At 46.3% G+C, this 26,484-nt stretch overlaps 1 protein-coding gene across 3 annotated transcripts in view; it reads right to left on the bottom strand.

Moving 5' to 3' along the window:
• The window catches only part of HERC3 (HECT and RLD domain containing E3 ubiquitin protein ligase 3), a 667,675-nt gene that overhangs the window by 533,900 nt on the left and 107,291 nt on the right, over window positions 1-26,484 (bottom strand). The gene's annotated exons all lie outside the window — the stretch shown is intronic.

The raw sequence follows: 26,484 nt of genomic DNA, 5'->3' as shown, positions 1-26,484 counted from the left end.
ACAAAGCAGACTATGGAGATAACGGATGAAGTGTAGGTAACAAACGAATCCCAAAAAATAATATAAGTATTAAGTAATAAACTATTAACTTGGCCACAGCATAAGTAAAAAAAAAACATTTTTTAAAAAAAGAAAAAAATGATGTTTTTAAAAGGCTTCTATAAAAACAAAATAGCTCTCGTTTCAAGAGCAGTGATTCAGAGGTTTTGTATCGGAAGCGGTGGCTACAGAACATCAATACAAAATTACTAGGGGGACCGTATTGGAGACATTGGGGGGACACTGTGCATGTGTTGTTTACCTATTGTACCCATACTGGAGAATGAACTGTATAATCCACTGTAAAAATGTATGCTCGAAGATGGACAGTAGTGATTGGTTTATAAATCAAAGAAAAAAGGTAACAAAGGTTACAAAAAAAGACTGGCTACTAGGAACCTTAGCCCAAGGGTGTACACGTAGACTGGTAGGTCTGGGGTGAAGTTGGGTTTATTGGAGTAACGCGTTTCCTCTTTAAGCTTTTGCAACTGGCTTTTAGGTCTCAGTTAGGCAGTTACCAGAGTTTATTAATATAGTACCCAGGGCCCTGCTGCTCTAACCTGTTACTGCCCAAATTCATTACCTTCCACCACATTCCTCTTTGAGCTATTGGCATGTTCGCTGTTACGCACAATACTGAGGGAAAAGCAGCAGAATGGGGCAGAGGACTGGCTACATGAAAAGTCCTCTTCACACTCTGAGAAATGAGCCTCTCTCCGGAACTCCCAAAGAACCAAAATAGACTCAGACCAGCCACTATAGCTACCTGCATAACTGAGGAAAAACATTCCTAGCTATGATAACTTGGGTAAGGTATCCCAATGCAAGACGGCCGTGGCCTAGTGTTCAGGTGCTGAGTGTTCAAGATATCAGTGAAGACCGCTCTCATTGCAATAGGCCGTCCCATGCCACAGCTGAAATCCTCAAGCATCCAACTATAACGGGATCCCGCACAAAGTTAGTCAGCATATTTGCAACTGTAGGAATCACGAGGTGTGAAACTAAAATGAATCCACATGCACCAAGGAAACCAACTGCAAGTTGAAGGTGTCTATGTACTTATTTTGAGTTCTCGTCAAATTTTATTTCTTGCTTAGTTCATATCTCTTTGAGGGAATGAGGCTCCGACAGATGAGCTGGTAATTTGAAAAAAGGAGTTATATAGTACTGCATTGCAGGTACTCCATTCTGCTGGTTCTGTCCCTTTTTCTGGTTTCTTCCCTAAGGAGTTGCTGCGACTTCGATTCCTAATGGCCAAGAACTTGCGCCTTTCGTCCTGCGGCCTAACTAAGAACCTAAAAGCTTTCACACTCCCTGAATGAGGTTTGCAAAATACCAGTTTTGGATTGCAGCTGCACCTCTGAGGGTCCTGGGGTCTCATGAAGTCAGCAAGCGGACACCTACACAAGTACCAATCCCATGGTTTCGCTCAAACTTTATTCCCTCTCTCCAGTTTCCTCATTTATCCTCCGCTGTCCCTGCACAACTTTGGGGTTACCTTGACGTGGACTAATACACCACACAAGTAACAACAAAATAAAGTATCCATCTCTCCCAATTCTTTTTTATTTATGGCTTAGTGGTGTTTTCAATGCTACAAGGAAAAGAAACCTATTCTTGGTATCGCAGTTGTAGTGAAGGATGCGGGAAATTCAATTATGGCTCACATTTTCAGCCTCTGTGCATATAACCAGGACACGTTTTTCCTTTCACCAAATAAATTCAAAAACTTTAGTCTAGCCTTTTTGTAGATTGCTCACTGAAAAAAAAAAATCATCTAGTTTCACATGCCGCCTATTCTCACAGACATACAAAAAAGCAAGAACAAGCATTGGAAATGCAATAGGTCTCGCATTAGGAAAGTTTGAGCGATTGGTATTGTAAATGACACTTTTTTATTTATGTGTTGGTTTTGAAAATAGCAAAATTAATAGCTTTTTCAGTTACAATGTCAATAGTTTTAACTTTCGCAAATGTGACACCTATAGCATTTGTAATGTGTGTTGTATTTACGTGACTTAGATGTATTGATATTACAAATAACAATAGCTTTTAATTTTGTAAATAATTAATACTTAAATAAAAGTTATTGTAATTTATAATGGCAATACCTTAAACGTTTGTAAATAACTTTTGTGAAGATTATGTTCAGTGTATTTTATTGTGACGAAAATCCAAGAACATTGCATTTGCACCTACACACACACACACAGAGCCGCACACACACACACACACACATAGATGTGGTGGTGGTGTATCTGGGGGATATGGTGGTGGGGGATATGGTGGTGGTGGATGTGGTGGTGGATGTGGTGGTGGATGTGGTGGTGGATGTGGTGGTGGATGCGGTGGTGGATGCGGTGGTGGTCATGGATGTGGTGTTGGTGGATGCGGTGGTGGTGGATGCGGTGGTGGATGTGGTGGTGGTGGATGCGGTGGTGGATGCGGTGGTGGTGGAAGTGTTGGTGGATGTGGTGGTGGTGGAAGTGTTGGTGGATGTGGTGCTGGATGTGGTGGTGGTGGGTGTGGGTGTGGTGGTGGATGTGCTGGTGGTGGATGTGCTGGTGGTGGTGGATGTGGTGTTGGTGGATGCGGTGGTGGTGGTGGATGTGGTGTTGGTGGATGCGGTGGTGGTGGTGGATGCGGTGGTGGTGGTGGATGCGGTGGTGGATGCGGTGGTGGATGTGGTGGTGGTGGATGCGGTGGTGGATGTGGTGGTGGTGGATGCGGTGGTGGTGGAAGTGGTGGTGGATGTGTTGGGAGTGGTGGTGGATGTGGTGGTGGTGGATGTGGTGAAAGTGGTGGTGGATGTGTTGGGAGTGGTGGTGGATGTGGTGGTGGTGGATGTGGTGAAAGTGGTGGTGGATGTGGTGGTGGTGGTGGATGTGGTGGTGGTGGATGTGGTGAAAGTGGTGGTGGATGTGGTGGTGGTGGTGGATGTGGTGGTGGTGGATGTGGTGAAAGTGGTGGTGGATGTGGTGAAAGTGGTGGTGGATGTGGTGGTGGTGGTGGATGTGGTGGATGTGGATGCGGTGGATGTGGATGCGGTGGATGTGGTGGTGGATGTGGCGGTGGATGTCATGGTGGATGTTGAGGTGATGGTGGATGTGGTGGTGGTGGATGTGGTGGTGGTGGATGCGGTGGTGGTGGATGCGGTGGTGGGTGTGGTGGTGGTGGATGCGGTGGTGGAAGTGGTGGTGGATGCGGTGGTGGTGGATGTGTTGGATGTGGTGGTGGTGGGTGTGGTGGTGGATGTGGTGGTGGATGTGGTGGTGGATGTGGTGGTGGGTGGGGTGGTGGATGTGGTGGTGGTGGTGGATGTGGTGGTGGTGGTGGATGTGGTGGTGGTGGATGCGGTGGATGTGGATGTGGTGGATGTGGTGGTGGTGCATGCGGTGGATGTGGATGTGGTGGATGTGGTGGTGGTGCATGCGGTGGATGTGGATGTGGTGGATGTGGTGGTGGTGCATGCGGTGGATGTGGTGGTGGATGTGGTGGTGGATGTGGCGGTGGATGTGGCGGTGGATGTGGCGGTGGATGTGGCGGTGGATGTCATGGTGGATGTGGAGGTGATAGTGGATGTGATGGTGGATGTGGTGGTGGATGTGGTGGTGGATGTGGTGGTGGATGTGGTGGTGGATGCGGTGGTGGATGCGGTGGTGGATGCGGTGGTGGATGCGGTGGATGTGGTGGTGGTGGATGCGGTGGTGGTGGATGCGGTGGTGGTGGATGCGGTGGTGGTGGTGGATGGGTTGGTGGATGTGGTGGTGGATGTGGTGGTGGATGTGGTGGTGGATGTGGTGGTGGATGTGGTGGTGGATGTGGTGGTGGAGGTGGATTTGGAGTTGATGGTGGATGGATGCACACATGGATGGATGCAAATGTGAATGGGTGGGTTAATGGATGCATGGATACGTTTATAGTTGAAGACTAAGCCAAGGCTGTGTCACTGAAAACTATCGAAGCCGAATTGTGACGAGCCCATCAGAAGCTATCAGATCATTTTCATCAACACCCGCCGCTCCCCACCTCCAACTGGGCAATGAGGGCGTGTTTGGTGATGCAAGCAGGAGGAAAAGGTTCAGCTACCTACGGAACTGTAAACAACACCCATTTGAACAACAGACTAGACAGAGCCGTACACGAATCAAATACAGCCCACGAAGTCCATATATTACAGTAAAAACACAGTTGAAGGCAAGCAGACATGGGCTGCAGTCTCCAAGGTTGCTTACCCGTAGAATAAACACAGCTCTACACGGGGTAAAATTAGACATTCAGAATAAAAAGAAACAAGACTGAGGGCATTGCTGTGGGGAGGGGGGAGGAGAAATGCGTCTCGGCTGCAGCAGGGGGCAGAGCAGGGAGAGCGGCCTTTGAAGTGCACTGTACACGGCCGGCCTCCAACTGGGCAATGAGGGCGTGTTTGGTGATGCAAGCAGGAGGAAAAGGTTCAGCTACCTGCGGAACCTGTAAACAACACCCATTTGAACAACAGACTGTCATTACGGAGCACCACGCCACACTTCTTTTGAAATTAAAATTTGATCCGTTTGCGCTAGCAATACCTTTTTAGTTGAAATTTAAAAATGACGCAGAAGGTGGTAGATATTTGGAAAGTGCAGAAATGTGGCTGCAGAATAGCATAATTCCAGTCAAGCTTAACATTGCGTACCATAGCCTATACGCTATTGTCAATTCGCACTTGCAGCATAGCACTATTACTCTTTTCAAGTGTCTCATCTTTCTACAATATCCGACCCACTGAACATGAATATTAAAGAGACCCCGTCTCCCATTCACAAGGCATGCACTAGACATCTGCACCAGAATGAGAAGTACAGAGGCTAAGGACCATGTATCAAATGAAGAGCGGAAGGTGCATATCTGAAAGGGTGCAGTGGCACAACAGAGGAGAACAAAATGCTGCTCTGTGCTTTCTTTCGACGCTCAGCAGCACCCAACAGTGATCAGACTGGTCAATTTAAATGCAGATAGGGACATAGAGACCAATTATTTTCTAAATAGCACTAAATAAATAAATAAACCTGTGCAAACTGGACAATGTATCCGAGGACAGTAGCGGTTGGTGGTGGCAGTAGCTGCCGGGTGGTGACGTGCGGAGGGGAAGGGTGGGGGGTAGTAATTATGGATTACGGAGGATTACAGGTAAGTAAACATATAAATAAATAAAACGAATTTCTTTGCGTGCACTGCATCGCATTTGGGGATGCAGTGTGCGCAACGAAATTCGTTTTATTTATTTATATGTTTACTTACCTGTAAACCTCCATAACCCATAGATTTCTACCCCCCACCCTGCCCCTCCCCACATCACCGCCCGGTAGCTACTCCCACCACCGACCGCTACTGACCGAGGATAATAGATGAAGATTTCGGTATGCTCTGGGCTGGGACTGCAGAATTGAAAATACTGCAAGTCCGTATATTGCATTGCCAGTGAACATGGCCAGTGTTGAAAACTATCAATGACTCATTTTCACGATAGGTGGGATTCACATGAACACAAAGCGGTACAATAAGTATGTAAACTGTATCAGCTGGTTTGACAAGAACGTTGTTACTTATGAAAAATCGATTTAGGACATGATTTCCAAACACTTGCAGCTCAAATCCAGAATGATAAAGGGAAAGGAGACAAATTTTTGCAATCATGCAGAAAAAAAATAACATAGAAACTGAAGTTCTTTATTATCTGAAATAAGGCACAGCAACATCGAACATAAAAACTCGGACGCATGTCTTATTTCCCAAGGTGCCCTATTAGAAGTATATTTTTCAGAGAGCGTGAGTCTATGCTGTCAGGAACACAATAATGTATCTGCCCAGCATGTGGAGGCTCAAAACTAATCAACGTGCGGGTCTTAAACCTGTTCAAAGATTGCACACAGGCTTAGTGAAAAAACGAGCAAAGTGAAAAACGAATAATAATAAAAAATAATCAATGAGTGGAAAAAAAATCATTTGGCTATTTCTTAGGGAATTTACCGGACTTTCTCAATATGTGGATGAAATGCATTTTTCAGTTGATATTATCATAATTTGCAGGCAAAACGGAGTTATGTGGTAATAAAATCTGAGATAAGAATGGGTGCTCTAGATCTTTCGAACAAATGCCCATTATTTTCAGTAAATACACGGAGTATGGAGAGAAAAATTGGTTAGCTTCAGAGGTCAAAATAGGTGAGATCTGTGTGAAAAGATGTTTCACATGCTTTGTTAATTTTATAACAACAGCCCCCAAGAAATTTGTTTAAAAAACAAGCCTCCCATAATAGTTAAAGCCGACCTTCAGGTGCGTCTGCCTTAAAGCAACAAGGTGGGGGGTCTTTGTGCTGTGAAGCCAAGCAAGGGTCAGAGTATTAAAAATGAAAAACAAGAAGTATAAAAATTGCAACAACAAACAAGGAAGAGGGAAAGAAAGGCTGGAGGCTGACGGGCCAAAAGAAGGAAAGGAAAGAACGAAGGAAGAAAGGGAGCAGGGTGAACAGGGCACGCTGAAGGGCGAGGGAGGCGAGGGAGGGAGGAGAAATGCGAGAAATGTGTGAAGCAGGGGGCGGGGGTAGCGGATACCTTCGAAGTGAAGCTAAGCTTCACTTCAAAGGCTTGTTGGCACAGCGCACGCTGGGGAATGACTGTGGGAGGGAGGCTGGTGTCTGTGCACGCGCTTTTAATGGCAATGCACATGCGCATTGAGCGAGCTTTCACGGGCACTTCATGGAATCCCCCGATCTCGGTAAGCTCTGTTTAAGCCCCTTTATATCGAGCTCCCGCTCAATGCGCATGCGCATTGAGATAAGTCGCTCGACCTAAAACTGCATGTGTGAAATGAAACATTGTAAATATTCATATAATTATCTTGATGATGGAGTATCAACATGACTTCTATTTTCAGTACTTTTTTTCTTGCACGTCAGGGTGTCATCACATGGTGAAGGGTGTATTCTTCTAATAGCTTCCCAAATGTTTTCAATGTCACTTTACAGTTTGTTGGCAGGCTTGTTTGTGCCTTTATTCCCGCGCAGATTCGTGAGGAAACCGGATGAGCTTTTATCATTCAAACACCCAAGTATACCAAGTTAGAAAATGAGGCCAATGTATCCTATCCATCTGTTTTTGTCAGAAACAACTGAGTGTTAAATTTAGAATTATTGAACCAACGGGTCGCCCCCACCATGTGGCTGAGCCTTTACATTCATTAGCAACAAAGATGCCCCAGTAATCAGTGTTCAACCAGCTGCGAGTGGCACTCCCTCTTAGCATGCTGGGATAGCTCGCGGAGCTGAACTTCATTTCTTGGAAAACGGCAGGACGCGAGTTCTAATCTCCTGGCCTACTTTTCAGAAGGTCCGTAAACTAAACGCCATAAAAACAATGCATGAAGAAAGGGCTCTTTGTTAAAATCCAAACTGTATGAAGCCTGCTGTTGCATGTGAGAAAAAGCCCACTTCTTCCTGGTTGGGTGTCACAGCCAAAGGCAGGCGAGTTGACCAATATGCGTCTTTTCCCCTCTTTCATTCGTCTCATCTTTCATTCTGTTTGCATTCCTCGTGCTCTTTCATCCCATCATCGTTGTCCTTACCCGCCTAGACGTAGATCAATGTGCGTAGCTCCCCTGGTGTAGGTTGGGTGTGTGGAGGGGACCCAGAGGACTTTCCACCGCCAAGTCTCATTAAATAAAAAAAAATTAAATCAAAACAAACGTGTTGTCGATACCATGGTACTACACCGGGACTCACCGCCACCCTCCCATGAAATACCGCAGTACTCCCGAATTGCCGCTGTTCAAGCTTCACCCCCTTAGTACTATGGGCATGCAAGTTTCACTGGGTAAATGTGACGCTTGCGCGGAGGTACCGCAAAAAAATGCAACTATAAATAAAATGAGATGTGGGGTGCACAGGGTTGATTGGCGTCTGCGGGAGGTTGGCTGCCAACCTCCGGGATCGTGGGGGGTAACATGTCCACATTAAGCGGGGAGTTGGGTGCAGGGCCTGACCAAAGGCCATGTAAAGCAAGGGGTTGGCTACCTGCGGGGAGGTCGTGGGGCTGGCTGCCCTCAGGGGTTGAGGTGGAATGGCACTATAACTCACCACTTCACAATGCACTCGGAAGGTGTGTGTGTTTTCCCGCTTTTACAGGCAGTGCACTTACCCCAGCTTACTTCCCCCACATCACTAATTCACGTGGCATCTTGAATAAAATAACAGGCAGCGTAGAGGAAAGTAATTACCTGTAGTGTCACAAACCAAATCACATGCACAATCAACACAGACGGAGTACAGCCGAGTAGGTGCAGTATCCTTTGTAAGGTGATGTGTACAAAACTACCAGAAGGTCGACTAAAGTGTTATTGGGGCACCAGTGGTCACGTGCCTGGTTGCTTGCCTTACAACCCCCTATCCTTGACACGGGCGAGACCTGTGTCGGGAAAGAACGGCGAGGCTCAAAATTTAGTGTTTGCTACGCAACAGATTTTTTTAAAACTAGAACAAAAGTGAGTTACATGTCAAAAACCAGCAACAGTTCACAGCATAACTGCATGCACAATGTGAATAACAACACACCACATCACACACCATCACCCAATGCCTTGCTCCTTCCAGCTTACACACTGGTGATGATTAATTGATAATGCAGTCTATGCATTCCCAGAAGTGTCACTACAAACGTATTTTGAAAAATGATGCTCCATGTATTACAAACTCTCCTCTCGTGCATACCTGCAGTCCTCCTAAAAGACGATTTTGTAAGAGGATTGTGCTCTCAAAAGGCAGCTTCGCTTAGGTTCACCCTCTTGTAAACCCGTGGAATTCCTAAAAGCTCTGCGGTGTGCACAAACACACAAGCAGTGAAGATCATGGCAGTATGTGGCAGCGCTGCATGAATAAAGGCTAAGCTAGGCCAAGCTGGCTCAAGGGTACTCTGGCACAGACTATATATAACTCAGCAGACCACTAATTAGCAACACTAATGTAAAGTCTTAAAGTATAGTACAAAAAACACTGAAATGCAAGCTTTACGGTCAATTAGATTATCAGGATTTATAAAAGCAACACAGATTCAGTAACAAGCATAAGCATAGCCAATAGGTCTCGCTTTTGAGATGCTTTAAGTATTTAGTTATGCAGCACAATATCCTTGGGGCAACAACATCAACTGTTGCATGGCTAAACACTTATAAGGTCCCAAAGGCGAGACCTACTGACTATGCCAATTCTTGTTATCTAGAATGATGTAATAGTTCAGTCTTATCTGCTTAAAATGCACCATTTGAAACTTCCAGTGCTTTGTGGTGGAGGTTGGTCAATGAGGATGACTCAATTTAACTTTTAGAAGGCAGGCATGCAAGGCCCCATCTGTGGGCACTCCAAAAGAGATAACCAAACTTCTTCCAGTGAGTCCTGGGCACGCTCTTCAGCACGACTGTGCACTAGACCGTTAAGTAAAACTTTGCAATCAACTTGCCTACACCTGCATGAGAGTAGATCCTTTCCTAGTAAGAAGTAACTTGGAAAGAACATATTAACGTACTAACAAAGGCTATATTCACAACAAATCACTCGCGCAGAGGACAAAATCAATGTTAATTTGGACTGTGCCTTTGGTCTGCAAGGCCGTCCACCAGCATTGTACACAAGGTATGCTCCAGTAACAAGGCAACATGAGGTCAGCACACTGTAAGACCATGTGAAAACCCTTACCTGACAGGAATAAAACAAACGATTATCGGCTCCGGGCTCTAAGCCTATATTGTTTTCAAGGCATATACAAATAAAAGAGGATAGGAAAGGGTATTTCTTGTGTCAGGGAAGATTTTGTGGTAGCTACCTAGGTTGAGCCACAACTGGTCAAGGATTAATCTCTTCTTAATAAAAAAAAAAATCAGTTAATAAGGAAGAGGATCGGTCTCCCCTTTTGTAATCATTTAATTCCTGTACTCACTGTACGCGGTTCGCCTAAATTGAATCATTAGTAATGCATGACACTTAAAGGGAAGAGGAGGGAGCATCCCTTATTTCAACCAAACAAGCCTTGAAACACAAACTAGCACATATGGAATGAGAATGTGCTTGAGTTATCAAGAAATAAGGCTCAGTGGTTCTCCTTTATAAATTTATGACTCTGCATTTATAATGAAACAGAATATGCTGGCATGATGGCGCAGTGACTTAGATGCTCTCGCTGACATCTCCAGGGAGCTACTGATGACAAGTGTAAATTCTGCAAGGCCAAATAAGCATTGCATTCCAGAGAGCTCCGTCCACAGAGTAACAGTGCTTGTTGTATTGTTCTTGCGTGATATAAACAAGATGTGTTTAGCACTACGCCACGGCCTGAATGACTTCTAGGCGCTTTGCAGAGGGCATGTAGTGTCCACGTTGACATCACCTCGCTCCTGTACTGATAGTTGAGTAGTTTCAAAGTGTGTATGAAACTTTTACCCTGGGATTTCATTTGCCCACGATCAAGCTATTTCGACCAAGTGGGGTAGCCTAGGGTAGAACCCAATGTGTGCTTGTTCAACCTTCTGCAGTTTTGCAGCGCAACCACAATCTGCCCAATTGCACTGTTGAAGAACTAATTCCTTCTAATTCCTTAGCATGCATGTGCGTAGACGAGTTGTGAACAAGCAGCATTGACAACAATGTGCTGAAATGATCTTAAGAGCTGAGCACTCAGATTTTGGTAAGACACGCGCTTTATAGACCCCCGAAAATTTACGTGTTAGGCCGGCTGTATTGCAAGTAGCCAGAGATACCTGGCAATATGTTCAAGCCACCAGCAATGCCTGGTACGAATTTAACGTCCAGAAAGCAAACCCCGATGTCAGCGTTGCAGCGTTATTGTATTACTGGCAAAGCCGGAGGCACGTTTTGACATTTTGAATCCCTTATCTTCGGCAACTCCAACGATAGAGCTGTACTGTGAGGTGCGAGTAAAATAGTTAAGTAGGTCAATGAGACTGTTGCATAGATTTACAAGCAAGCTCCTGACAGCAGTTTTTAAGTATGCGCGGTCTTGCCGCCTTCTGGGGTCAATAAAACTAGTACGCCATCCACAGTGTTAAGTGACAGCAAAAATAGTGTGTGTGCACAGTAATATATAATAATATTAACACCATCAGCGCTGCAGCAATTCCCCTGCTGTGCTGAATAAGTCATAAAACAATGCAATCATGACAAGCTCAGCTCGTCATGAGTGTACGAGGGGTGTACCTCATGACGAGCTGAGCTCGTCATGAGCATCGAAGGTGTTAAGCATTGTATTATTGCATTTTTTTAAATTGTCCATAGGAGAAATGATTAGTTGTGCGCTCTGCATTTAGACAATGTTTGACGTCCAAGCCTCTTCTAGTTGGGTTATTTGGGAGACAATTCAATTATTTCTAATATAACAAGTCTTAAAGCAGCAGCAAGACTCACTCCGTGGTGGTGCGCGCGCTTGTGAGCAGCAGGCGGAAGTGGATGCCTGCTTGTGCCCCAAGGGGACTCCTGAGTGCGAGTGGTGCACGCGCACTTGCGAGATCGCGGGTTGTAAGGTTGCCCGCGAGATGGCGCCTGTGCTTGTAAGCGCGCGCGCGTAACCGCACGCTCGTAGCCACAATCGAAAGCACATGTGGTAGCATTTTCAAATGCCCACTCACAAAATGTCTCGCCAGACAGCGCATGCGCTGGCTCAGTCGATGCCTAAAAAACAACAGAGTGGTCCAACAGCGCCCACACAAACCAATCTGTTACTCAATATTCTTTCGACCAATCATTACTTAAGGTGTAGACGCTACCTGTCACTAATGCACTTCAGCGCTTCATCAGTGGTATACAAGTACAGCATAATATGAGATGTAAAACCACATTTTCTGTAAATTGTTACAAAATGCCGACTTAATAGGGTTAAACAGATCCTGGTATCTGCTGTCTACCCCAAGAAACCATGATAATACAGTTACCAGATATGGTGGCCTAAGAAAGGGGTCCCACTGCGTGCTTTCCACAATCCTAAGGAAAGCATGATCACATTTATAAAGGAAATAATTCAAAGATTTCTGGTGCATTAGATCAATGAAGGCAGTCTCCTACCTGGAAGTACGTGTGAAGGTGGAGACCACTGCCCTGGTTAAAGCAGCTCATACACATAGCACACATCTGCCATGCATAAATTCAGGACTCCATAAAGCACAACTAACATGCCGTCCTCTCACCCAGGAGACTCTTAATTTAAGAACACAGTTTTGATATTAAGGGGTGCTCTCCAAAACAGTTGTCAATGCTCACACTACCTTTCATTCCCTTTTGGTCTGCTAAGGACTCATGCACCCATGCCCTAGGTACAGCTTACACCTCCCAAAAAATCTGTGCTTCCTTTTAGGCTATACCCGAGGGTAGCCCGACCTTCCTAAAAGTTTAATCTCTCTAATTATAGACTTCAAACAAGTGGTGAAATGTATCAGGGCTAGACATGTGCATACCTTGGAAAGGCTATATGTAGCCCCAAAGGTATTTAAAGTATCACTGGTGAAAAAAGGCATGGAATAGCACATCAGCGATGTAAGATATTGTATATGTATCTTCATTGTTGACTGGTGCAGCTACAAATGGGGCCAGGTCTGGCTGTGGAACATGCTCTGTCAATTTTCGAGAGCACAACCAACCTATATACTTTTCAGGAAATGAGCACTTCAGGACAGTGGTGCCAGAACAATTTTCAAGAGTGGGGGTGCTTGTCAGCGGTTTCATTTTAATACAATTTTAGAAATGTTAAAAAAAATATTGTTTTAGTTAATGAGCGAGTGCAGCAAATGAGCATAACCTCTTCTGCAGCAACTGTGGAGGAATGGCATATCCCCAAAGTCCCTTTTTAGGTCTCAGCTAGACTGTCTGTTCAAGACATGTTGTTTACAATCAGTGGACTACAGCTTGCCCATTGGATTACCATTTGTTCGCTTCAATGTCGCTCTTGTATCCTTCATTCCCGTTTGTCCATAGCATGCATGAGTCATGCCTCTTCCTGTGTTTGGCCCTCACCTACAGCATGGACCAAGTACTTGTGTCCATCCACTGCTCCAGTCATTAGAGCTACTTTTAGGTCTATGACCACACCATGTGTTTTCACTTGCTCAGTTCCCTCCCACCTGCCCCATCCCTGCTGCTTCTTTACCGCCACAGATTGTGCTGTAATGTGAGTATTTCTTTATGCCCACCCCCCTTCACCTGCCCGTTGCTCATGTTTCTTTATTCTCCACCCCCTCTTCGTGCCGTATCTGGTCAGGAAACCGAAAACATCTAAAGACAAATCATTTCTTCTTGCTTTAATGGCTGCCCCTGCAGATGCTCAAAGAACAATTGATGGACGGAATGCAGAACAATGTCATACATTCACCCCAGTACAGAGATCTGGGCCTAAATCAATTGTTTTTTTGCTCACCATGCCATTCCAGTTTGGACCCAGCCATATGCAAATCTGTCTTGACCCTGCGCCCAATGGGAACAGTCCAGCCCGAACTGCCAGGCCAGGTCCTACCCTTTTTATTTTATTTATTTATTTATTTTGACACACTGTAAAAAACAGATGGAAATTGCATTACATAGTAGGCAGGCAGTAAGGAAGCAAACCAGAGATAAAAAAAATACAGCATGAAAAATAAGGTGGTTAACACAGTCCGGTCATTAACTATCCTTGAATGTCAAGAGAGAGGAGTAAACTTGGATACTGAAGTCTACGTTAGTTGACGTAGGTGAGGAAAGTATTTGTTAAAGAGATGGAGTTTCAGGTCCCTTTTAAAACAGGAGAAGGAGGGGTTGCATCTGAGGACTCTAGGGAGAGAGATCCACATCCTGGGAGTGTTGCCAGAAAACTATCGGTATTGTGTGGTTTTCTTTTTCAGTTTTGGAGGAATAAGAAGGAGTGAGTTGAAGCTTCTCAGAGTTCTGGATTGACCAGCTCCTACCAGTTTGTTGTTCAGGCAGTTGGGGGCCGGAGAGTGAAGGGTTTTGTGAGATGCAGGCCAGCTTGTAAATACACCTCCCTTCCATGGGAAGCCAGTTGAGGGAGTAGAGAGCTGGAGGGATGTGTTCAAATCTTTTTACTCCAGATACAAGTCGAGCGGCCATGTTCAGCACTGCCCTTAGAAGGGCTAGGTGAGCTTTTGTAGTCCCTGTTAGGATGGCGTTCCCGTAGTCTATTTTAGAGAGAACTAGGGATTGGACTACTGTCTTGAGGTCATCATGGGGAAGAAAAGGTTTCAATTTCTTGAGGTGTTTTAGAGAGAAAAGAGCACTTTTGCAGAGTGTTTGATGTGGGCCTCCATAGATAAGTTCTTGTCAAGGGTGAGGTGAGGGTAGAGACTTAACTGAGTTGGATAGGACGAGGGGGCAGTTTAGGGCGACCAGATTCTTGAGCCACTCTTGGAATGGACAATAGTTGCTTTTTTGGAGAGAATAGGATTAGTTCAGTTTTATCTGGGTTGAGTTTCAAGTGGTTAGCGTTGAACAAAGTTTGGATCTCGGTTAGAGTGGCATTGAGGTGTTGGATGTCGCTGGGAGACTTGATTTTGAACTAGATTTGGGTGCCATCAGCGTTGGATGATTTACTGTGTCGAATGCCGCAGATAGGTCAATAAGGATGAGTAGGCAGGCATCACCTGCATCTAAAGCCTTGTGAATATCGTCAGAGACGTTGAGCCTAGCTATTTCCGTGCTACAGCCTTTCCTGAATCCGGATTGAAAGGTGTTGAGGAGGTTGAACTCATCAATGTGTTTGTTGAGTTGTTGAGTTGGTGGAGAACGCATTTCTCCAATGTTTTTGCAAGGAATGGGAGGTTGGAGGTAGGTCTGAGGTTGTTAAGATCATTAGGGTCGTCCCCTGGTTTCTTGAGAATGGGTGCGATTTGTCCTAGTTGAAGGGAGTCTGGGACACAGCCTGAGGTGAGAGGCGTTGATGATTTTTGTCCAGAAAGGGGAAATGGTGTGGTTGAGTTCTTTTATAATTGTGGATGGATGGGGTCCATAGTGTGGGAGGAAGGTTTTAGGTTAGAAATTATTCTGAAGACCTCCTTTTCCGACATTAGCTCAAAGTCGGACCAATGCACGTTGTGTTTTAGCTGGAGGCATGCCCGATTGTCCTTGTTTAGAACCCTTTCTGAATGATCAAGGGTGGTTAAAGGGGAGCAGGTTAGAGGGTTAGCGGTTTGGATGAAGGATTGATCAATTTTTGGGACTTTATTAGTGAAGAAGGTGGCAATTTTTTCACATCGCTCATTGGTGGCTTTGATTTTTTGAGTCGGAGTGCAGTTTGTTAGGCTTTTGACAATGTTGAAGAGTTTTCTCGGTCTGTTTTTCACCAGATCTAGTTGGCTGCGGAAGAAAATCGCCTTTTCACTGAAAATGTGTTTTTTGTATGCCTACCGAGCAGATCTAAGTTGCGCTAGGTGTAAGGTCGAGGGGTTTAGTCTCCAAGATCTTTCCGTTTGTCTGAGTTGACGCCTTTCATCAATCAGATCCTTGTTAAACCAAGGTATAGATTTGGTTCGCCTCAATTGTTCAAGTTTGAGTGGAGCTACTTGGTCTAAAACCTCTGTCATTTTTAGGTCTCGCCTGTCGATGCGCATGCGCATCGAGCAAGCGAGAGTATTGGGACTTATCCACTCTTTATCCACACTGCAAGGAATCGTGGCGATTCCTTGCAGTGCCCGTGACTTAAGCTCAATGCGCATGCGCATTGAGCTTAAAAGCGCGTGCACGTCCGTCTTTGTTTACCCGCTCCGCCCCCTCCCCGCCGTCTCGCATTTCCCCTGCCGCATCAAAGGCTTTCACGGCCGGCCGGCCATGCTTTCAGTTTCACGACCGGCAGGCCGTGTCAATTACATTCCAAAGCCCGCTCTCCCTGCTCCGCCCCCTGCTCCGGCCAACATTGGCTGCCAGTAAATATACACACCCCAGATACAACACTGCACACAGGAACACGTGCAGCAGCCACACAGGAACACATGCAGCAGCCACGATACAAGAAGACTTTGTACGTGCATTGAAGTATTTCATCTCTGCGCAGAAACGAAAGCCGACATCTTTGTGCAGTACACCAGCAAATCCAACAGGAGGCAGCAGCGTCATCGGGTATGCTATCAGCGATTCACAATAGACGATATTACAATAGTGAGAAGGCAAAGTACACTTCCTTACTTCCTAGAAACCACAATCCCAGAAACGGCCATATGCCAATGAACAGACAAGGGGAGGGAAATAAACATCTTCCCTTGACATCCAGGAAGTAACTACCATGAAAACGGTGTTGTTCAAACAAGCCTTTGACCATAGCCCTGCCCTGCACCCACAAACAAGGCAACTAAACATGCAAACAGCAATGCAATAAAACACAGACAATATAGAAGCGCCGGAATACTTTAATTGGCATGGAAAGGGGCTGCAACGGGGTTCAGCTTACTTTGAGACCCGTGCGAGTATCTCTAGGCCTAGAAACGTCATGATTCGAACGTCTGAAAGGCCCCTCTCCCAACTCTAAATACACCATCCCTGGTGAAACTGCACACAAATGCCTAGACCCAATCACCGACCGTCCGTCTTGTTTTACCCGCTCCGCCCCCTCCCCTTCCCGCCGTGTCGCATTTCTCCTCCCCCCTCCCCTCTCCTCCGTCCGTCTTGTTTCTTTAATTTAACCCGCTCCGCCCCCTCCCCTTCCCGCCGTGTCGCATTTCTCCTCCCCCCTCCCCTCTCTTCCCTCCGTCTCGTTTGTTTAATTTAACCCGCTCCGCCCCCTCCCCTTCCCGCCACCTCTCCCTACCCGTCTAAATGTATTAGCTATTTTTTGATATTTCTGGCAGCACACTAGAAAAGACATTTTTTTTTTAGCAGGAATAACACATAGTAAGAAAATGCTACCGCAAACACTTTCAACAACGTTGTTGCCGTTTTTATATGTAAGGTGATTTAGATTCCGGGAAAGCTGTCACATTAACTCCCTCCAAAAGCTGCTTACTCTTTGTTAACAATACTACGTCATCATCTTCATTACAATTTTCAGGCTGACTAAAACATTCCTTTGTTCATGTGATTCCTCCTCATAATGCACTTTAGAATCCGTATACAAGCAGGAATAATGCCCCGTTACTGACACTTACTTTAAGTTTCTGGCATAACTATTTGTGCTGCTGAAGATATGCACACACTTGCCACATTTTAAACACCTAACTTTATTCTCATTCACAAAGTTCTTATTTTTTTCATCTTTATTTATTCCCACATCATCATCACACTTCTTGCCTCTTACTATGCATACATCCTTGCCCACAGTTTCACTCTGCATCTCTTCACACATACATTGCAATGAGCTCTACCGCTTTTACAGTTGTGATGGATTTTATTAAACTGAATTCCTTGCCAACATGCTGTTTAACTTAAGGACTGTTAGTGCATTTAGATATTTGCTTTCTTATGAGGGAGTCTGCCAACCCTCCGAATTCATGCCTTCAAAATCTTTGTGAGATTGTCCAAGACATTCTACTTCCTTAGGGACGCATACAAAACCCCCTCCCTCCAAGTGCTATTAAATAACCATTGTACAGTTTTTTCCATTGTTTTTATTGACATACTGGCCGGAAGTACTGGCTTCCCAGTTTACATCAAAGGTGGTTAGGAAATGCTGGGTGCAGACATTGCAGCTAAAGAAAAATAACATTTAACACAACTAACAAATGTAATAAGCTAATAAGATTTAAATAAGATTTAAAAAAATACCTCACTGACACGTTGCATATATAAGGAAGTTCTGACACTGCCATATGACACAACAAACAAAACGTGAACAATGTTGCTGCAAAATGTTGCAGTAGCGTGTATTTACCACAATGAATTTGGAGTTGCTCCAAAAAAATCTATGTTGCAATGTGTTCCCAGAGCTGCTCATAAATAGCTAATATATTTGGTCTGCCTGTGAAAACATTGCATGTACAGAAGAAGAATGAATATTATGTTCATGACATAGGGGCTTCTAACTTCATTTCTGGCTCTCACGCTGTCCATTGCAGCTAGACTTTTGTTTACTCTACAAACTGCACATTTCCAGTTACCGATGTGTAACGACCTTGGCCCGTATTACATAATGGGTTCACTGTTCCACTTTGCGCCACGGCACACCTTTAATCAGGCACACCAGGAACAAACAGGAACAATGCACCCTATTAGAAGGAATGCGCTGCTTTTGCTCTGCTGGTGTTTGAGCACACGCATTCTGGGATGAATGTATTACATACATGGGGGGCTTATGTGCAAGCCTCTTGCGCCGCCGGTTCGTCACCTTTCCACACATTACAAGAGACCCACCGGCAGCGCAAGGGGCTTCTAAATAAGCCCCATAATACCTTGGCCTCGTGCGCTTGTAAACTCACTTCGCACCATTTAAGCTGCATGGGACGTCCGAGCGTTAGTGGCCTGGGGAGTTTGGTGGCAAACATACATCACCCTCAACCACTCACCCTCAACCCCTCACTCACCCTCACTCTCACTCACCCTCACTCAGCCTCAACTACTCCCCCTAACCCTCACTCACCCAAAACCCCTCACCCTCAGTCACCCTCACCCTCACTCACCCTCACCCTCACTCACCCTCACTCACCCTCACTCACCCTCACTCACCCTCAACCCCTCACCCTCAGTCACCCTCAACACCTCACTCACCCTCACCCTCACTCACCCTCACTCACCCTCACTCACCCTCACTCACCCTCAACCCCTCACCCTCAACCCCTCACCCACCCTCACCCACCCTCACTCACCCTCACCCACCCTCACTCACTCACCCACCCTCACTCACCCTCACCCTCAACCCCTCACCCTCACACAGTGCAATAGGTCTCGGAGCATTTGAGTTAGAGCTTTTAGAATTGTTTATGGCTTTTTTTATTTGTAATTCTTTAGCATTGGCTACAGGAAACAAAAATGCTAAAGATTTACAAAAAAAACCCATAAACAATTCTAAAAGCACTAACTCTAATGCTGCGAGACCTATTGCATTTCCAATGCTTGTTTAGTTAAAGTGTGTAGTGAGGTTATCATCCGTCCATGATGAGGGTTGGAATTGAAGATGGGCGTGAATCCTGGATTCAAGTTTAGATAAAGGGACTTCTTTGATGTTTCTGGTCCAGTGTTTAGGTTTGTCATCACGAATAGGTTGGAGGCTGACAAGTGCGTAAATCTTGAACAGAATTAGGTGGTGGTCGGACCAGAAAATGGGAGAAATCGTGCTCAGAGAGACCAGTTCATTGTTGGTAATGATCGCATCTAGTGTTGCACCTTTGATGGGTGTTGGTTTATTGCAGAGTTGTTTGAGGTTATATATTTCAAGTAGGTTGAATAGGTTCTGGACAATGAAGTCTTCTGGGTCATTCCAGTGGATATTGAGGTCACACAGGAACACGTCTTTAGTGTCGGTCATGGAGAACCGTGATATTAGGTCTGCTAGTTCTTCAGGGAAAAGGGTACGCTCTCCAGGAGGATGGTAGATGGTGTGGAATTTGATGGGTGAGGTGCCCTTGGCAGTGAGTTCGACACCCAGGTATTCAACGATAGGTAATCTGCTGGTTTAAGTTTGATCATCTGTATTCCAGCTTTGTGAATGATGGCTAGAACTCCCCAGTTTTGATTGGCCTGTCTTATCTGATGATGATGTACCCTGGAGGGGTGAGAATGTCAAGCATGGGGGTGGAGTGGACATTGAGCCAGGATTCTCTGAGGAAAGCGATGTCAATTTCTTCAGCGAGTAGAGCTTCAGCAATGTCTGTGGCGTGTTGTACTGCTGATCTGCAGTTGAGGAGCATGCAAGAGTGAGGAAGGGGAGCCTCGATGGTGGGGGGAGTTAGGTGGATTGAGGAGTATTGAGCAGGAGCATTGAGCTGGACTGGAAACAAGCATCATAGGGCCGGTTTCGGGCTTTCAACCCTCATCAGCCAGGATAGCTTGTCTCCAGTGGCATGGAGAGCACAGGACACAAGTCTGGGCATACCCGTCCCACTCGGAGTGACAAATGCAAAAAAAAACAATTGATGGACAGAATGCAGAACAATGTCATACACTCACCCCAGTACAGAGATCTGATCCATTTTTTTTTGCTCACCATGCCTGCAGAAGCTCGTCATATAAAGAGCATCCAAGAAAACATTACTACAAACACGCTGCTTCTGCCATGGTCTAGCAGGAGGAACAGAATAACTTAATTTCTTTCCCTCTTGCTGATGCACGTTTAAAATAAACATGCTGCCAGAGAAGAGCTGCAGAAACGCCACTGGCTCGCTGACTAAACAAAGCATGACTCGGCCTCCGGGAGAGCAAGTCTCTAGGGAGAGCAATAAAGAAATGAACCGGCAGAACGAATCTTCTTTTAGCGACGTGCGCCACAAGAAAATAAAAGCTGAAAACAGGCTCGCTGAGTAAATGCAGAGGGCCAGCGACCCGCCTTTAATCACCATGCCCCCCTGAGTCATCTCAAGACTCGACCGTCCCCAGGGGAGGCAGAAACAGCTGCTGCGTGGCATTCACACTGTTTTAAGAAATTCCAAGGATAAGAGGACAGAAATGCGAAACATCACCTCACCTTCAATGAAAGCGGCTCCCTCAGCACTACAGTATATATGTGTACGCATTCCAAGTGAATATTAATCTAAGCCCCGCAGAGATCACGGACAATATTGCCAACCGATGCAGACAGTGCCCCACACGTGCCCCACACTCACCCGCCCGTGAAGACAACAAGCTTTCAACTCCACATAATTCAACGCAACGCCACACAATTAAGTGCCATACAATTTCACAACACAAATCCAAATGCACAAAAACAGTTTAACATCTCATAATTCCTCGCCACACAATTCCACCCCACATCAATTCAAACAATGCCCCATAATTACAACCCAACAAATTCAACTAAACATATTTCTAATCCGTTCCATGCCACATAATTCCACTTCACATAATACCACTCCACTCCACAAAATTCCACTCAATGCAACACAATTCAACTCCAGTTAATTCCACAACACATAAATCTACTCCAACCGTTCATAATTACAGTTCATGCCACACAATTACACTCCACATATAGCCACTCAGCTTCACACAACACACAATTCCAACCATGCAATTCGACACCATGCAACAGTACACTCCACATAATACCACTCACCACATAATTACACTCCACACCACAGTCCACACCATATAAATCCACTCCACACCACATAGCAATACTCAACATAAATACACTCCACAACTTGCTACATAATTCCACTCAATATAATGTCATAAAATGTCATACAATTCCACGCCACACAATTCCATTACACACAACATAATTCCACCCAAACCGTATAAATCACTCTCCACATAACATAAATCCAATCCACACCTCATATAGCCAATTCACAACAGAATTCCACATAATGCCACATCACTCAGCACCACGCCAGATAATTCCACACCACTATTTTCTATTTTCTATTTAGGGGGTTTTATAGAGCGCTTGGTGACGCACAGCGGCGTGTCCCCGCGCTAAGGAGCTGATTACTGATGGCTGATGGCACTACATGCCACTTCCATGACACAGAATGCCAATTTCATGACACAGAATACCACTCCACATAATTACAAGCCATGACACACAACCCAACTTCACATAATTCCACTACACTCAATACCACGTAATCACTGCAGAGTATGTGACAGAGCCAATGGGGTGTATGCACTGCAGTGCATTCAGTATTTGGTAACACTATTTCTTAGTGCAAAATGCATCTTTACATCCATTTTTGAACGCAAGTGTGTATTTTGAGCTAGAAAATAGCACCAAATGCCCACTTCACCCAGCCGTGGAATTCCACAGAAACTCGTTGAATCTTAATGTAATTCTGTGGAATCAAATTCCGCCAATTCGTCCACCCATAGTCATATGCTTGAGGATTTTCCAGTCATTTGGTTTATTTTTGTTTTGTCTGCTATTTTCATCCAATAGGCCCACATAAAATGGGCAGTCTGCTGAACAGATAACATGCTCATCTATAGGATTCCTGAACTGCTTTCCTCTTATTAATAAACAGATCTACTTACAGATCTGCTGTTGATGCCATCAAAAACCCAATAGTTGTGCTCCAAAATCTCAAATGCATGCAAAACCAGACAGCAGAGAATACCTATAGTGCGAATATCAAGATTTACTTGGAGGCTCTATTCTTAATAAGAGCTCCGTTAGGACCTAGACACATTCAATACTTTATTCTTGAGAAAACAGACGTGCACAGACAATCAATCAATTCATTTGTAGAGCGCACTACTTACCTGTGAGGGTGTCAAGGCGGTGGGAGGGGCTGCTCGAACAGCCAGGTCTTGCGGTGTCTCCTGAAGGCCAGCATGTCCTGGGTCTGTCGTAGGTGGATGGGGACGGTGTTCCAGGTTTTAGCGGCGAGGTGGGAGAACAATCTGCTGCCGCCGGCCGCTCAACGGACGCGGGGAGCGGTGGCGAGGGCGTGGTCAGCGGAGCGAAGCTGGCAGTTCGGGGTGTTGAAGAGGAGTCGTTCGTTGAGGTACGCTGGTCCAGTGTTGTGGAGTGCTTTGTGAGCATGGGTGAGGAGCTTGAAGGTGATCCTCTTGTTGCCGGAGAGCCAGTGCAGGTCTTTCAGGTGGTCTGTGATGTGGCTGTGGCGGGGGATGTAGAGGATGAGGCGTGCAGAGGCGTTCTGTATGCGTTGTAGTCGTTTCTGGAGTTTGGCTGAGGTACCTGCGTAGAGAGCATTGCCGTAGTCCAGTCTGCTGCTGACGAGGGCCTGGGTGACCATCCTTCTGGTTACGGTGGGGATCCATCTGTAGATCTTGCAGAGCATGCGGAGGGTGTTGAAGCAGGAGGAGGAGATGGCGTTTACTTGCTGGGTCACTGACAACGCAGAGTCGAGGATGACCCCCAGGTTGCGTGCATGGTCGGTGGGCGTTGGTGCAACGCCCAGTTGGGCCGGCCACCATGAGACGTCCCAGGCGGAGGGGGTGGATCTGATGACGAGGACCTCCGTCTTGTCAGAGTTCAGTTTCAGGCGGCTGTTCATCATCCATTCGGCGATGGCCTTCATTCCTTGGTGGAGGTTGGATTTGGGGGTGGTGGGGGCCTTGGTGAGGGAGAGGATCAGCTGGGTGTCGTCGGCATAACATGATGTGGAGGTCGTGCGACCGGACAATGTTGGAGAGTGGTGCCATGTAGACGTTGAAGAGTGTCGGGCTGAGGGACGATCCTTGGGGTACGCCGTAGATGATCTTGGTGACTATAGATCAGAATGGGGGGAGGCGGACACTCTGGGTTCTGCCAGTGAGCAAGGAGGTGTTCTAGTCCAGGGCTTTGTCACGGATCCCTGCGTTGTGGAGGCGTGTGCGGAGGGTGCGGTGGCAGACAGTGTTGAAGGCAGCAGAAAGGTCCAGGAGGATGAGGGCAGCGGTTTCTCCGTTGTCCAGCATGGCCCTGATGTCGTTGGTGGCGGCAATGAGGGCTGTTTTGGTGCTGTGGTTGCTGTGGAATCCTGATTGGGACGGATCCAGGATGTTGTTCTTTTCGAGGAAGGAGGTCAGTTGCCTGTTGACAATCTCCTCGATGACTTTTGCTGGGAACGGGAGGAGGGAGATGGGCCGGAAGTTCTTGAGGTCCTTGGAGTCTACTTTGGGTTTCTTGAGTAGGGCTTTGATCTCTGCGTGCTTCCAGCTCTCCGGGAAGGTGGCGGTTTCGAAGGAGCAGTTGATCTTGCAGAGATGGGGTGCGATGGTGGAGCTTGCTTTGTTGAAGATGTGGTGCTGGCAGGGGTCAGATGGTGTGCCGGAGTGAATGGTGTTCATAATTTTGAGGGTGTTGTCATTAACGTGGGTCCAGGAAAGCAGGGTGTCGGTGTGGCTGGGGGGCGATGAGTTAAAGCTGTCTGTGTCTGTCAGGAGCCTGGTTGCTGAAGTGGTCGTGGATGTCTGCGATCTTGCAGTGGAAGAAGGTGGCTAGGGAGTCGCAGAGGGATTATGATGGTGGGATATTGTTGGAGTTGGCGAGTTCCTTCACGATGTTGAAGAGCTCTTTGCTGTTGTGTGCGTTGTTGTCAATGCGTCCTACTCCGGTGGAAGTGGTGATGATTTGGAAGCTGGTGCAGTTGCAGTTCCAGCAGGAGAAGAGTCCATGGGTGCGCTTCGGGGTGGCGTGTGATCGACCGGTGTGGAGTATGTGGAGGGTGCTGGCGCGTCTGGTGTCGTGGCGTCCGCGGGAGCCAGGGGGTCTGGCGCTGGGCACGATCCAGGCACGGACACGCGCAGATAGACTTGCCTTATGCAAGCCCGCTGCGCGCGACCGAGCAGCGGCCGCATTAAGAAGGGGTGGTGGGAGGGAGGAGCATCTGGGAGGCGGGACAAAAGGGCGCGTGTGGGGGCGGGCCGCAGGGGACGCAGCGGTGGGAAAGGGAGAGCGGGAACGGGCGAGAAATGTGAGGCACAATACAATCCTACAATAGAAGAATTACACCAGAAAACCGAAATACAGAAAATAAACAGACAGGCAATAAACAGAGGCAGACAGGCAAATGGGGGCACACCGAACCTTACGGCTCCCCACTGGGCCACCAGGGATGAGGCGCAGGTGGAAGCTTGCAGGTGGAGGAGGGCCTCGAACTCACGGCAGCAGCAGCGAGCGGGACACGGGCACACAGGTGGTGCTGTGCGGTGTGGGGAGCGACCTGCCTGAGAACAGGGTCAAGGGTCGCTCATGATAGATCTCAGACTCAGTAGACTGAGTACTCTGCATGGTAATTTCTAACTATCAGACCTAGTTCCAGGGAAAAGCTGAAACAAAACCGTTCTATTGCACCAAGAGCATCTAAATCATAAGGACAGTAAAGCTAGTGCAGGGGTCAGTTGTGACAGTTATAGGAATCAGGGGTCAGTTGTGACAGATATAGGAATCAGTAGCTGTATCAGGAACATTGCAAAATAACATTTTGATTTGTATTTGTGAACTTCTGGACCTTGTGTTCATTCTTTAGTATTGCTGTTTACATACCAGACCCAGTGTTGTTGCTATTTTACTATTAAGGTGGGATTGGGTCCTTTGGAGTCACAAGTGGCAGGGCTGAGAGGACACCTTAGGTCCTCGGCGGGCACATACTCTTGACAAAGATGAGACAACAGGGTCCACTCACCTCCTAATAAAACATTCCAATAAGGCTATATCCTACTGATGGTTTGTACGGCAAGCAAAACTACCAGAATGAATGTGGTTTACGGATGCAGGGTCGGATTGGTAAAGCAGGCACTCGGGCAATGGCCGAAGGGCTGGTATCCAAGTTCTAGCTGTGGCCCACTTTTTTGGGCAGCCTGGGGGCCCGATTTGGGCAGTGTCAGTGCTGTTCGGATGCCGCCAGCGGCCCAGTGGGTTCTGAGTGGCCTTTCTGGAGGCAGATGGGCCTCTATTACCTCCCTTTTACCAACGGGCCCGAGGTGTCGCTCCCTTTCTCTCGCTGGGCTGGCACATTAATATATGCAGACTGAGCAGGGGCAGGGGGCCTGAGAAGAAGTAGTTTCACTTGTATTCATGTGTGGCTCACCAGTGTGAACGAATCTGTGCTTCTTTTTTTTATCTAAGTGAAGTTAAGAAAACATGCACCTTTCAGAGACCCCTCCTTTTTTATAAAACTTCGCCCAGAGCAGTGTTTTGCGGAATGGCAATCTGCAAATGTGGGCCACTTTTTTTTTTAGCGTGCCCAGCCTATTTTTGATCCCAGTTCAACCCTAACTGAAGGATTTGAGAGTACGGAGAGTGTTTGGCTAGTAAGGGATAGGGATCTACAATTCTGGTCCTGAAGAAACCCAGTCAACCTTTGTGGGCGATTTTTTGTGGCTAATACATGTAGACCTTGATGTAGTAGTACATTGAAACTCCAAGGACATCAGATTATGTTTTTATTCTTGTCATGAGATCCCCAAAATAAACTTTCTCCAAGACTTGGGATACCAGCAGGCAATCTTAATATAGGTCCCTAAAAAATACTAACTGAGCTCTGTCGTGAAAAACAGCATTAAGCCCATCCAGATGCTGTACGAGGGTCCTTTTAAACCAGGAGGACCCCTTCACCATTTTTTGACAGGGAAGCTAAATTACTTAGCAAGACTAGTTCCCTCTCCTTTGATGTTAAATTTCTCAACATAAACCAAACCAATGTCATCGATTCCTTAAAGGATGGGGCAGTTCAGTTGTCATAATTACCTAGTGACTACGCCTCAGTCAGGCATTCAACATTTAACACCAAGTGCTTTAAAATGAGGCATTTGGGTCAGATTTTAAAAATATCGTTTTGATTCCTACAACTAATTTAGTCTACTCACTCGGCGAACTTTCTCTTAGTGGCAACTTGTTTGA

The sequence above is a fragment of the Lissotriton vulgaris genome, chromosome 3_1 (genome assembly GCF_964263255.1).
Source record: "Lissotriton vulgaris chromosome 3_1, aLisVul1.2, whole genome shotgun sequence".
Lineage (NCBI taxonomy): Eukaryota > Metazoa > Chordata > Amphibia > Caudata > Salamandridae > Lissotriton > Lissotriton vulgaris.
This window is presented reverse-complemented; position numbering and strand designations above follow the sequence as displayed.